This window comes from Danio aesculapii, chromosome 7 (genome assembly GCF_903798145.1).
Source record: "Danio aesculapii chromosome 7, fDanAes4.1, whole genome shotgun sequence".
NCBI classification, from domain to species: Eukaryota; Metazoa; Chordata; class Actinopteri; order Cypriniformes; family Danionidae; genus Danio; species Danio aesculapii.
In genome coordinates, this window is record NC_079441.1 from 28,655,943 (window position 1) to 28,668,785 (window position 12,843).

Here is a 12,843-nt window from a genome sequence, read left to right on the forward strand (position 1 = left end):
TCTGGTACTTACTGGTTGCCACATTAACACTAACTTATATAGAGAAATCTCCAAAAAAAAAAAAAAAAAAAAAATTTTAACAAATGCTTTGCTTCTTAGACTTTACACACCTATAACTTGTCTATAGCACTTATTCACTGTTGCTCTTATAGATGTGTAAATTGCTTCCTTGTCCTCATTTGTAAGTCGCTTTGGATAAAAGCGTCTGCTAAGTGACTAAATGTAAATGTAAATGTAAATGTAGAAATCCACCATCCAGAAGATAAAAAAATAAGATATTATTGAACATTTATTTGAACCTATAGCAAAAGTACATTTCTGGCTGAAGCATATTTTCCATCTTTTTTCAAAAACAGCTATTATTTTAACCTAGAGTCTGTTATTTAGCAGTTTAGACTTGCTATGCTAAGCTAACTTTCTGAGGACACTAACCTGTTTAAAATTCCAGTTGTACAGACGAGAATTACCGTCTGCTGTTTTTAGAACTATTCTGCTATTAGTTATTTATTTATATTTTGAATGAATGTGTTTCTTTACCCGGTTTTGAACTACAGCTGTATGTAACAATCAGGACATGCACTGGACCCTAGTTGCAATGTTAATTGCCAAACTCCAGATTAATAAATTAATTTTTAATTCTTAAAATAAAATGTAAAACACTTGAAAAAAAACATGTCTTGATCGTTTTCCGCTATTAGATAACATTTTAGATAAAGTTTAAATAAAGTTTTAAGATAACATGATCACATAACACCTTATGCTATCCCATTTTTCTTCCATTCTGGGTTAAATAATGAAAACATTATACACTTTAGTTATGAAATAAAACCACATATTTGTACCAGGCAAGTGCATGTGAAATGAATTTGAAAAACATGCACCCAATGCAGATTCACACAATCTGAGAAAGTCAAGAAGTGTTAGGTTGTTCCCTGCTCTTCTAGGAAAGTTTTCCTAGTAGACACAAGTTTGGACAAAAAATTGGCTCCAGGTCTATGAAATATTAGAAAAATGCCACGACTCTTATTTGAAACATAAATGGAAAACCCTGATTACAAAAATGAGAGAATATTTTAAGGGAACCCACAGTGAAATAGACATCAAGTCTATAGGACTGAGGAAGGAAGATCCCAAAATCAGTTTTGCCTAATTCACAGCAAGAGCTAATTCTGGCTCTGGTATAGCAAGAAAATTGCTTGTAATACAGGGTTCTAAAGTTGTGCATTATTAGGCAAATTACATGCTTATACATGGATTTAGGTGTGACGGTAAAACAGTATAAAGTAGATTAGTGCAGGTATAAAAAGGGCATTAAGAGAGTAATTAGTAAAGGTTTCCCAGTTGTATAACAAAGATTTCGATTTTCATCCATGCTTGTTTTCTGTAAACCAATTTTAAAGGGTCAAACATCTGTAAAGCACACACACATAATGTCCAGTGTAATGCATATGATACTCAATTTAAGCGTATTTAAAGGGCTTCTTAAAAACCCATAGAGAAAATCCTAAGGGAAGCCTTGGGGAATCAGTCAAGACTGTTGAACTCTATAAGGAAATGGGAGTCAAAAAATATTATTTTTGTCTATGTTGCAATAAGAGGCAAATCCGGCTCCTGGGACCAAGTGTAATTTCTTGTAATGCAGGGTTCCAGAATTGGCCATTATTGGCCAAATTACATGCTTGTACACATATTTAGGTGTGACAGTAAAACAAGCAGGTTTATTGGAAGCTAAAATTGCCTTTAATGGTTGTGGATCAAGTGAAAGAGTTGAGAAGAAATGAGGTAAATGTTTCTTAACTGTATAACAGATTTGGCTTTTCATACATATTGTAAAGCATTTGTCTAGTGTCGTACAGCTGCAAAACTTTCAATGCAGTGCGTAATTAAGTATATCGTAAACGTGTCATGTTCTAATGTCTTTCAGCGCAGATATTGCTTTCCTGCTGGATTCCCATCAAGTTATTGCTCAGTATAAGTGCTGGCCTGAGTCAGATAGAGATCGGTTTCTTTGCATTGCATCATGTCCCCTCAACATCTGTGATCAGTGGGAACTCTGCAAGCAAATCAGTGTGTGTTTGACCCTGCGCACATTTCATTAGGTTCACATCCCATTGAGATGCACCTGGAGGGGTGATCTTCATCCAAATGTGTCCTGAATGCAGGAATTATAATATACAACATGCTTGTACACATACACCAACAGGTGGTTACAACAAGCCAGAGCATTATTTCAGCTCTTCACATCTGAATGTGTGAAAACAGCCTTTCTCCTTCTCTGGGTGTGTATCCACACCCACAGTGGGGTGTGTACGGGTCCAGTGGGAGAGATTAGCTTGAGAGTTTCTGGCTGTAATACAGTGCTGAGTGACTCATAAAAAGAGCACACACACACACACACACACACACACACACACACACACACATGAAGCACATGTACTCTCCCACATTCAAAACACTCCACCCCCTGTGTACAGTATGAATGGAGCTCCATTCACAGCTAGGTTGACAGGTCTGTATTAGTCCAGTTCCCATCATGCAGAGCTGGCCTTGTGTTTTAGAACAAGACCCTCATTAGTATCATGCCTGGCCATACTGAGTGGAACTAATGATGAGAAGTAAGGTCTAAAACAGCACTTCATGTCCTGACTGGTCTTTTATTAGGGTCAGTGCTACTTTTATTTTGGAGATCCGGAAAGATTTTTTTCTCCTGTCAGGATGTTCAGTTATACATTTTAAAACTAACCTGTTACTGACAGAGAAGCTGGACTCTCTTGAGCCGCAACAGAAAGATCAGGCCATCCTGCTCTCAGATTCGGTCTCTCTTTACTTCCCCCGACACAATCCCTTCTTTCTTTCATGGTTTCTCTCACTTGATTCCTGTTCTGTTGCTCTGAGAGATGAGGTAACGGCCCCTAGAGCACTATCCATTCTCATTCAATTCTCATTCAAATGTGCCATGCAAATAAGCTTGAATAACCCAAGTAGTATCCACTTAAAAGAAAAGAAGTATTTTGATTTAGAATTACATTACCGGGACTGTGTTTTTAAGTGAATAAAAGTGATAAAAATGATAATTTTTTGTCACAAAGTAAGAAAACCGGTTTGACTACTCGTTATTCATAAAAAGTTTGCTACCTAACAATGGTCAGGTCATCATTTAGTATGTTTTCCTTTTTAGTATATTTCACTTCTTTGATCTACTTATTTCAAGTAAACTTTAAATATTCACCACTTATTTTACCTTTGCATTCTTTTTTATTTGACCTGTAGTATTATCAGGCGGCATGGTGGTGCAGTGGGTCGCACTGTCGCCTCACAGCAAGAAGGTCGCTGGTTCAAGCCTCGACTGAGTCAGTTGGCATTTCTGTGTGGAGTTTGCATGTTCTCCCCGTGCTGGCGTGGGTTTCCTCCGGGTGCTCTGGTTTCCCCCTCAAGTCCAAAGGCATGTGGTATAGGTGAATTGGGTAAGCTAAAATTGTCCATAGTGTATGTGTGTGAATAAGAGTGTTTAACAGTGATGGTTGCAGCTGGAAGGGCATCCGCTGCGTAAAACATATGCTGGATAAGTTGGCGGTTCATTCCACTGTGGCGATCCCTGATTAATAAAGGGATTATGCTGAAAAAAAATGAATGAATTAATATAATATTATCAATTTGAACTCATGAGGTGAGGACAATATTTTCAGATTTTTACCAGAACTATTCTTTTCTGACCAGAACTATTCTTTTCTGAATAATGACATTATTGTCATCTGCAGAGCTGCATGTAGTTTTCTATTATTTGTCCAACTTATATGTATTGTTAGAATACTTGTTTTAGTGTAGGTTAGCTTTATGTAAGTTTATTTTTATGTAAGCACTATTTGTTTGTTAAAATATGTAACGCTATCCTGTGAAGAAATCTATGTACAGTTGAAGTCAGAATTATTGTTTATTTTTTTTCCCCAATTTCTGTTAAACAGAGAGAAGATTTTTTTTCAACACATTTCTAAACATAATAGTTTTAATAACTCATTTCTAATAACTGATTTATTTTATCTTTGCCATGATGACAGTAAATAATATTTGACTAGATATTTTTCAAGACACTTCTGTACAGCTTAAAGTGACATTTAAAGGCTTAACTAGGTTAATTAGGTTAACTAGGCAGGTTAGAGTAATTAGGCAAGTCATTTTATAACGATGGTGCGTTCTGTAGAGTATCGAAAAAAAAAATAGCTTAAAGAGGCTAATAATTTTGACCTTGAAATGATTTTTTTATTTTTATTAAATCTGCTTTTATTCTAGCAGAAATAAAACACATAAGACTTTCTCCAGAAGTAAAATTATTATCAGACATACTGTGAACATTTCTTTGCTTTGTTAAGCATCATTTAGGAAATATTTTTAAAAGAACGAAAAATTCAAAAAGGGGCTGATAATTCTGACTTTAACTGTATTTGTATTGTTACATTCAGTAAAATTAGAACTAAGCTCACTAAACCTGATTATACTTGAATTATAATTCCACTATTGTGTTCCATAATATATAGTATTTAACTTACTCAAGCTGAACAGCAAAACTACTGCCCTTGGTTGAACAGAACTGAACTCTGAAATTTCATCATTTCATAACTTCACACAATCCCAATAATGACACTATTTTCATTTCTAGAGGTGTATTATAGCAGATTTAAATTCATGAAATATTTAACCCTTGTGCACTGCTCAAATGTACTACCCTTTTGTTATGTTCGGGATGAAAACATCAACTGAAATAAACTGCTGTAAAATGCATCAGATTAGTATTTTTTTCAAATGTTTTTGCATAAATCTGTTAATCAACTTCAGTCCTGATCACTACTAAATTGTTTAAAAAATTACAGGATTTTAACTCTTTAATTGGCAAATTCTGAAAAAAACACACACACACAAAATGACGTATTTTCAGTATAAAAGTAATTGTGGACTGGATTTTTTTTACCATTTACACCATTTTCCATTAACTACGTTTAGTGCAACCCAAAAGAAGATATTTTGATGAATGTTGCAGCTGTTTTATGCTTATAGTAAAGCTCTGTACAGTTCAATGTTGATCTTGAATGAGTTGTTGTATGGAAAAGATTTACTGTACAACATAAATTTCATTTATTCATTTTCTTTGTGGCTGAGTACCTTTATTAATCAGGGGTCACCACAGCGGAATGAACCACCAACTTATCCAGCATATGTTTTACACAGCGGATTCCCTTCCAGCTGCAATACATCACTGGGAAACACCCATACACTTTTGTTCACACACATACACAATGTAAATTCAAACCTTTCTATGATGAGTCACACACAATTCACCATTACAGCATATCTTTTGACTTGTGAGGGAAACCGGAGCACCTGGAGGAAACCCACGCCAACACGGGGAGAACTTGCAAACTCCACACAGAAATGCCAACTGACCCAGCCGAGACTCAAACCAGCGACTTTCTTGCTGTGAGGCAACAGCGCTACCCACTGTGCAACCGCACCACCCACAGAACATACATTTAAAAAGACTTTTAACTCTAGACCTATTGTGGCTGGTCCTTGCTGGTTGGAGGCATGGATTATTTAGTTATATGGACTGCCGGCCATTCTGACTAACGTCAGTTCTTAATCACCGGTCAAGTCTCTGAGCCTGGGAATACAACCCCTGTGTTTACACAAGATATCCCTCTCCCTTGCCACAACTCATCAGACTGTTCACGCCATGCACTGAGGGGCAGAACTGCCCAGCAGCAACACTCTGAACTGGCTCCAGTCCTAGAAGCATTAACAGTTTACTGTCCAAGTTACTCTTGGATGTTTTGATTTCATTCAAATTTGAACGGGAGGATGTGACAGCATGCTGAGTCAAACGCATGTGACTCTGTGTGTATGTGCAAAAGAGAGGAGTAAAATATATATATAAGAATCTGAGGATTTATGTTCAGCATTGCCAGTTAGTCCGTTTAGGGTGCCAAGAAAGCCAACATTTAGTACCTTTTGTACCCCAGTAGTGAGTTTGAGCTGCATGTATCTCTTAATTATCTGCTCTAATATCTTAAATTAAGAAGACTCCTTTATCCAAAGTAAATTACAAATGGGATAAAATAAGTACTTCAAATCATCAGAAAGCTGCAGTATACAGTGCTCAGCATATATAAGTACACCCTTCACAAATCTCTCTTTTAAACTCATATTTTTAATAGGCAGCTATACAATATTACATTTGTGCATATACATTAGATTAGTCAGTACTGAAGCCAAATCTGGAGCTTATCTAACAAAATAACTTGCTATAGCGGTCCAAACACTAGTACATCCAAATTTAATGTTATAGAAAAATTTAAATACAAATTAAAAAAATAGGAAAAATCAAGAGAAGCAAAAAAAATTGAAAAAATTGGTTGAAATTTTGTAGGTTGTCATTTTTTTGCAATATTTAGCTTGAATTTAATTGTATTATTTTTCAATTTCTAAAAATGTTCTGTGACTAAAATATGATTTTAATAAATATATCTGTTTAATAAATCTGTTTCATTTAAATGCAGCAAAATACATGCCAATATTCACTGAGAAATGGATCAAAATATTTATTTTCAAAATGGGGTGTACTCAATTATGCTGAGCACTGTACATGCTATGACAAGTCTAAGCATACGGAGAGAAGAGGGTTTGTCGGAGCACACTCAGAATTATTCTCCAAGAAGTATAGGGTGTATATAAGAAAGTGCATCTGGAGATAAAAAAAGTGTGTTTGTCAACTACAGGTGGTTTATCAAACCCACTCACTTGCGTAAAGCACACTAAGAATTGCAAGATGTTTTCAGAACCATGGAGTGTTGAATGTCTATCAGCTATGTTGATGTGTCATACACCAAAACCACACTTCACGGACTGTCATAAGTCATCCATCTAGCTGTACATTTATATCTCTTCCAAAGAAGCAAATCTTATGAGAGATTTATGTGACATTACACAGTACTCCCTACTGCAGTGGAGTAATTCTAAAACCACATGACATTTATTAATTTAGGTGCACAGAAGTCAGGCTTACATGATAAAACACATAGCATAAATGGCAGTAATAAACCAAACCCAAAATTGTAGTCATAGTTGGTATGGCCCACTGTGAAAAAGAGCACCGTGTGCATGACTCAAGGCTCTCATTTCTCATTTGTTCAACTATGGAGTAGACTGAACAGAGACTGGTTACCTTGGTGACAGGCTAGGAGACAGTTAGGACAGACACTGAGCTTATTTCTGTAAAAATAAGAGGCGACTGCTGCACAATCTTGCTGGTTATTTTTCATTATAGATGAAACACTGTTGTATGTTTACACAAGTGCTTCCCTGTAGGTATTCTGTTATTTCTTCACAGACAGGGTGCAGTTGGTTGAATGACTACCAAGTGAACAAAGGAACATTCTAACATTGAATCTCAATCAGGGTGCACAATAATAGGTGAATGATTCAAATGTCATTACCATTAAAAGGAGGAAAAAGACCATGCCATGAGACTGAAAATCTTTCTTTTAATAACTAACTCCTGACTAAGAGCGCAACTGCTCATTAGAAGTATTAACCAGCATTTGATGGCAGTCTGCTGTAACTTTACTAGAGATTTCATGGATGCCTGAGCTCAGCTCTTGTCCTTGCTGCTGATCTGCCTCTAATCTACTGTAATTTCCTTTGAGGACTACACTTTGAATTATTCTTTTCGATTTGAAGGCCTGTCTAACTCTGGAAGTCCTAGAAAAAGACTGAATCACCTGGTTGCCTGCACTATTATTAAACTATTAAACATGTTTAATTAAAAAATCAACAGTACAGTCACAGATTTGCATATGTTGATGAGCTGAGTATACAATTTAGGCATGGGCCGGTATAAGATTCTGATGGTATGATAACCTTGGTTAAAAATATCAAGGTTTCACGTTTTGGCGATATTGTGATTACTGCTCTAAAATATATTCTTTTTAAATGTCTGGGTAAAAAACTAAAACTTTTTTCCCTTTTGAACACAGTGTATTTTATTTTGAGAAACATCTTAAATATTTTGGAACAGTAAAAATATCAGGCTAAATAAATTATTGACTTCTGCTGTCTTCATTTTTTTCAAAAATCCATTTTTTCACTATTTATAACGGCATCTTTGGATATCTTTTCTGCTGGAGATACTGTTGTCCTAAGAAATGTAAATAAAAAATCATACACATACCTTAGGAATGGCATTGCAGAAAATTTTGACGATTTTAAAACCTTGACTTTTCCAAACCGTGGTATACCTTGAAAACGGTTATCATCCCATGCTTAATACAATTTATGATAAAATCCTATAGATTTACATGGAAAGAATGTCCAAATGATGCAAAAGCCCTTTAGAATCTTTTCTGCCAAACATTTCTGTTTTATGTTAAACATTATCATGCTATACACAAGCTAACAATGCAATTACCATGCTAGCAATAAAATAAAATATGTTAACATTGTGTTAAATTATGCTAAAAATGTGCAAAAACATGTTAGCACTGATTATGTAATGTGTATTTATATAGCGCATTTATCATGTATGACCCAAAGTGCTTCACAATCATGAGGGGGTGTGGAGCATCCACTTGGATGATGCGACAACAGCCACAGGACAATGGCGCCAGTGCGCTCCCCACACACCAGCTATTGGTGGAGTGGAGAATTAGTGATAGAGCCAATTCGGTTGATGGGGATGATTGGGAGGCCATGATGGGTAAGGGCCGATGGAGAGAATTTGGCCAGGACACTTGGGTTATACCACTACTCTTTATGAGAAGTGATGACCACAGAGTCAGGTCCCCAGTTTAACGTCTCATCCAAAAAATGGTGTTCACTGAGAGTATAGAGTCCTCTTCACTGTACTGGGGCATTAGGACTCACACAGAACGCCCCCTGCTGGCTTCATTAACACCACTTCCAACAGCAACTTAGTTTTCCCATGTGGTCTCCTATCCAGCCCTAGTTGGCTTCAATAGCCGCATTTCCACTATCGGGCCAGTGCGAGCCAGGGCTTTAATCGGGCCAGGCCGGGCCATAGCCCGGTAGGTTGAGAAATGAGGCCGAAATCATGTCGCGTTTCCACTGTCGGGCTAGTTGCTCGCAGCGCGTCACGCAAACACCGCCCCCAGAACGTCCCCCGAATCAAAGGTCACAACCCGTCACACAACCCGCCCACTTCAGCGGGAACAAAAAACTCAAATTATAACCACAAACACAACCTGGCATCACTACGAGAGCTGGAAGATGGAGAACACCGAAGCGATTGCTTTTTTACTGTTTGTGGTCTGTTGGTGTAAGGCCAGACAGCGATCCCTGGATAAGGACATTCGAGTTCGGCGGCATTTACTTCGAACACAGATTTTGGCTGCAAGGCGAGTGAGTTGATCAAGCGCGATAGCAAAACAAATGTAAGGGAAGAAAGCATCTTGTCTCCTCTTTACCTGACAGGAAAACTCCGCCTTTGTACGTAACCCCGCCCCGAAGCCCCAGTTGGCCCTTCTTGGCCCAAGGTATTCGGCGGGCCGAAAAAGGCCGGACGCTGGCCCCAAGGAAGCCCCGCTTTGGCCCGATTACACCCCGGAAGTGATAGTGGAAATCTGGCCTTGGCTCGCCCTGGCTCGCTCGCTTTAGGCGCGATAGTGGAAACGCGGCTAATGAGTAACCAGTCTTGGGCTGCGGGGTGATATGGCTGTGGCTGATCATGAAAACAGTGTACTAAAATTATTGTAGCTATCTGATGAAACATGGTAGCATCTTTAAAAATTTGTCTACAAACTTACAATTTAGTTGTAGAAGTATTTTAAAAGTGTTTGAATTTAATATAACAATGGTGGCCATTTTTATTCAGGGTTTTATAAAGTTTATGCACTGAAGTTGATGCAAGCCTTCTTTTTTAGTGGCTGATTATAAATGAAAGTCTAGATTTTACAAGGCCATTCATTCATTAATTTTCTTTCAGCTTCAGAGGTCACCACAGCGGAATGAACCACCAGCTACTCCAGCATATGTTTTACGCAGTGGATTCCCTTCCAGGCCCAACCCAGTATTGAGAAACACCCATACACACTCATTCACACTCATACACTACGGCCATTTTAGTTTATTCAATTCACCTATACCCCATGTCCAGAGCTCTTTTGTCTAATTGCATCTCAGTTTATTGCTTGTCGTCTTTCCTTATATTTATTTTCGTGTTGTCACATGTCAATTTATGTACACAGTAAGCTTTTGTTCCCAAAACAAACTCCTTGTGTGTGTAAAGCACACTTGGCGATAAAACGATTCTGATTCTGAATAGTTCAATTACGGTTTTGCTGAGTGAATCTCCATTAAACATTTATGAGTTTCAGTCTTCTGTTGAACGCAATGAAGATATTTTGAAGAAAGCTGAAAAGCTCTATTGACTTCAAAAACAAATACTATGGAAGTCAATGGTTACAGGTTTCCAGCATTCATCAAAATATCTTCTTTTGTGTTCCCCAGAAAAAACAAACTTAAACAAGTTTGTAAAAGGTGACAGAAAATTCTGGGTGAACTATCCCTTAAAAAACTGTCAAATTGAATGAACTAGTACTCTAGTACTAATACAGACACATATGGTATAGCCTTCATATCAGGGCCTAGTTTTGTTTTATTTATGTATATATTTTAATTTATTTATATTTTTGTTTGTTTCACAAAAACCACGAACATGCCATTGATCACATTTATGACTAGTGGAAAACCAATGAAAATCAAAATAAGTTTTAAAAGGTTAAATAGGGGCTTAGTCGTTAGCTAAATGTAAATCTGATTCACAGTTAATTATGTTGCCTACATTTCAAACATGTTTACATGAAACAAAGTTACTGCACATTAAGAAATAACACTGACTGTAGTTTCTCATTGGTTTCAACAGCATAATAATAAAACGCAATGCTTTGGATAAAAAGAGCACCTCTGGTTTCGGATGTGTGTTGAGTGAGAGAGAAAGAGTGTGTTAGAGGTGTGGCTCCAGTGAATGGAGGAGGAGGAGGAGGGTCTAGGCGAGTGTCTCAGCGGTTTATCCATGAGAGAAGAAATCAGCGGCTGAATGTTGCACAGTTACCCGGGACTCGGAGATAACATGCTGGAATACAAACCCATGGACTCATTTACGGCTTAAATCCGCTGCCAGTCTATTCAGAGAGAGATGTAACAGCTTTAAGCGCTTTAGCGGTAAGTTGCATATAAACAATAAGTTAAAGGGGCTGTGGGTTGACCAAGAGGTGCGATCGAGGATCCAGTATTGTTCGCAGACGTAGGACTGACCACGTTTATCTGTTGAATGTTGTGGTGCGGAAAATCACCTGTTGCGAAACAACACTTTTTAATGTCGACCAATGATTTATTTTGTTCTGAGATAAGTGTTTTGGTACTAAGGTGTACTAGGATCCAGACATGCTGTGTTTCGTGTGTTTATAGTGGTAGTAGAGGGTGGGTGAGTGAGTGAGTTGGGGGTGGGTGGTAGTAGGTGGGTGGAAAAAATGGCTCAAATAAACAAGGTGGTGCTGGATTGTGCGTGCGTGCTCTGACAAAGTACACCGCAAAGTAAAGCTCGACATCTTGCAAGTGTGTGTTAGGAAGAATCAACGTCCAAAGTAGGGTGGGAAGTGCAGATTTAGTAATGTTTGTGATGGAGAACTGGTAAAAACTGTGCACAGTCAGCTTTTTTACCCACGTGTAATTGCATGGGAACTTTTAATATAATTTTAGACGGTTGTAGATCAAGTGAAGCAGATCATCAGCAAAATTAGGACTGTAGTTTCACATTTACAGCAAGCATTAGGACTGCAATTAAGTAATGCACTATTCTTCTGTAAACAGTGATGACAAATAAATTAAAAGAACATTAGGTTGCATATAAAAGTTGTGTTATCTTGCATAGTCAAGAATATTCACACAATCTAACATACTTTTTGGTTATATACAGTTGAAGTCAGAATTATTAGCCACCCCCCTGTTTATTTTTTCCCCAATTTCTGTTTAACAGAGAGAAGATTTTTTTCAACATATTTCGAAACAATAGTTTCAATAACTCATTTCTAATAACTGATTTATTTTATCTTTGCCATGATGACAGTGAATAATATTTGACTAGATATTGTTCAAGACACTTCTATACAGCTTAAAGTGACATTTAAAGACTTAACTAGGTTAATTAGGTTAACTAGACAGGATAGGGTAATTAGGCAAGTTATTGTATAATGATGGTTTGTTCTGTAGACTATCGCCAAAAAATATAGCTTAAAGGGGCTAATAATATTGACCCTAAAATGGTTATAAAAAAATTCAAACTGCTTTTATTCTAGCAGAAATAAAACACATAAGGCTTTATCCAGAAGAAAAAATATTATCAGACATGCTGTGAACATTTCCTTGCTCTGTTAATCATAATTTGGGAAATATTTAAAAAATAAAAAAATGAATAATTCTGACTTTAACTGTAGATCCATTATGATGAAGTCAGGCAAGCAAAAACATTCACAAAACAAAAACAAGACTGTTTCTGGCTATTACTTTTATTTAACTGCTCTTAACCTTAAAATAATTAGTCTCACCTTTCTGGAACCCATCCTAAAATGTGCGTTTCGTTTGTTTCAAAGATGCTTTGATCAAGAGTTCTGCATTTATTAACATTAATTATTGATAATAATCATCTTAATTGTGAGGGGGGTTCTGAAAACAGGGAACACCCTCCTTAATTGTGTCAACTGTTTTTTTTAATTTGTTTAACCATCAGACCATGTGATTGTGCAGTGTAGAGAAGGTTAGATAATGATTAACACAAGAGAT

At 37.0% G+C, this 12,843-nt stretch overlaps 1 protein-coding gene across 2 annotated transcripts in view; it reads left to right on the top strand.

Moving 5' to 3' along the window:
• Positions 1-11,084: 11,084 nt before the first annotated feature.
• Positions 11,085-12,843, top strand: part of sema4bb (sema domain, immunoglobulin domain (Ig), transmembrane domain (TM) and short cytoplasmic domain, (semaphorin) 4Bb) — a 30,210-nt gene continuing 28,451 nt past the window's right edge. For both annotated transcript variants that reach the window (XM_056461545.1, XM_056461546.1), the window contains exon 1: positions 11,085-11,226. The gene's annotated coding sequence lies outside the window, so the exon portion shown is untranslated. The remainder of the gene's footprint in view (positions 11,227-12,843) is intronic.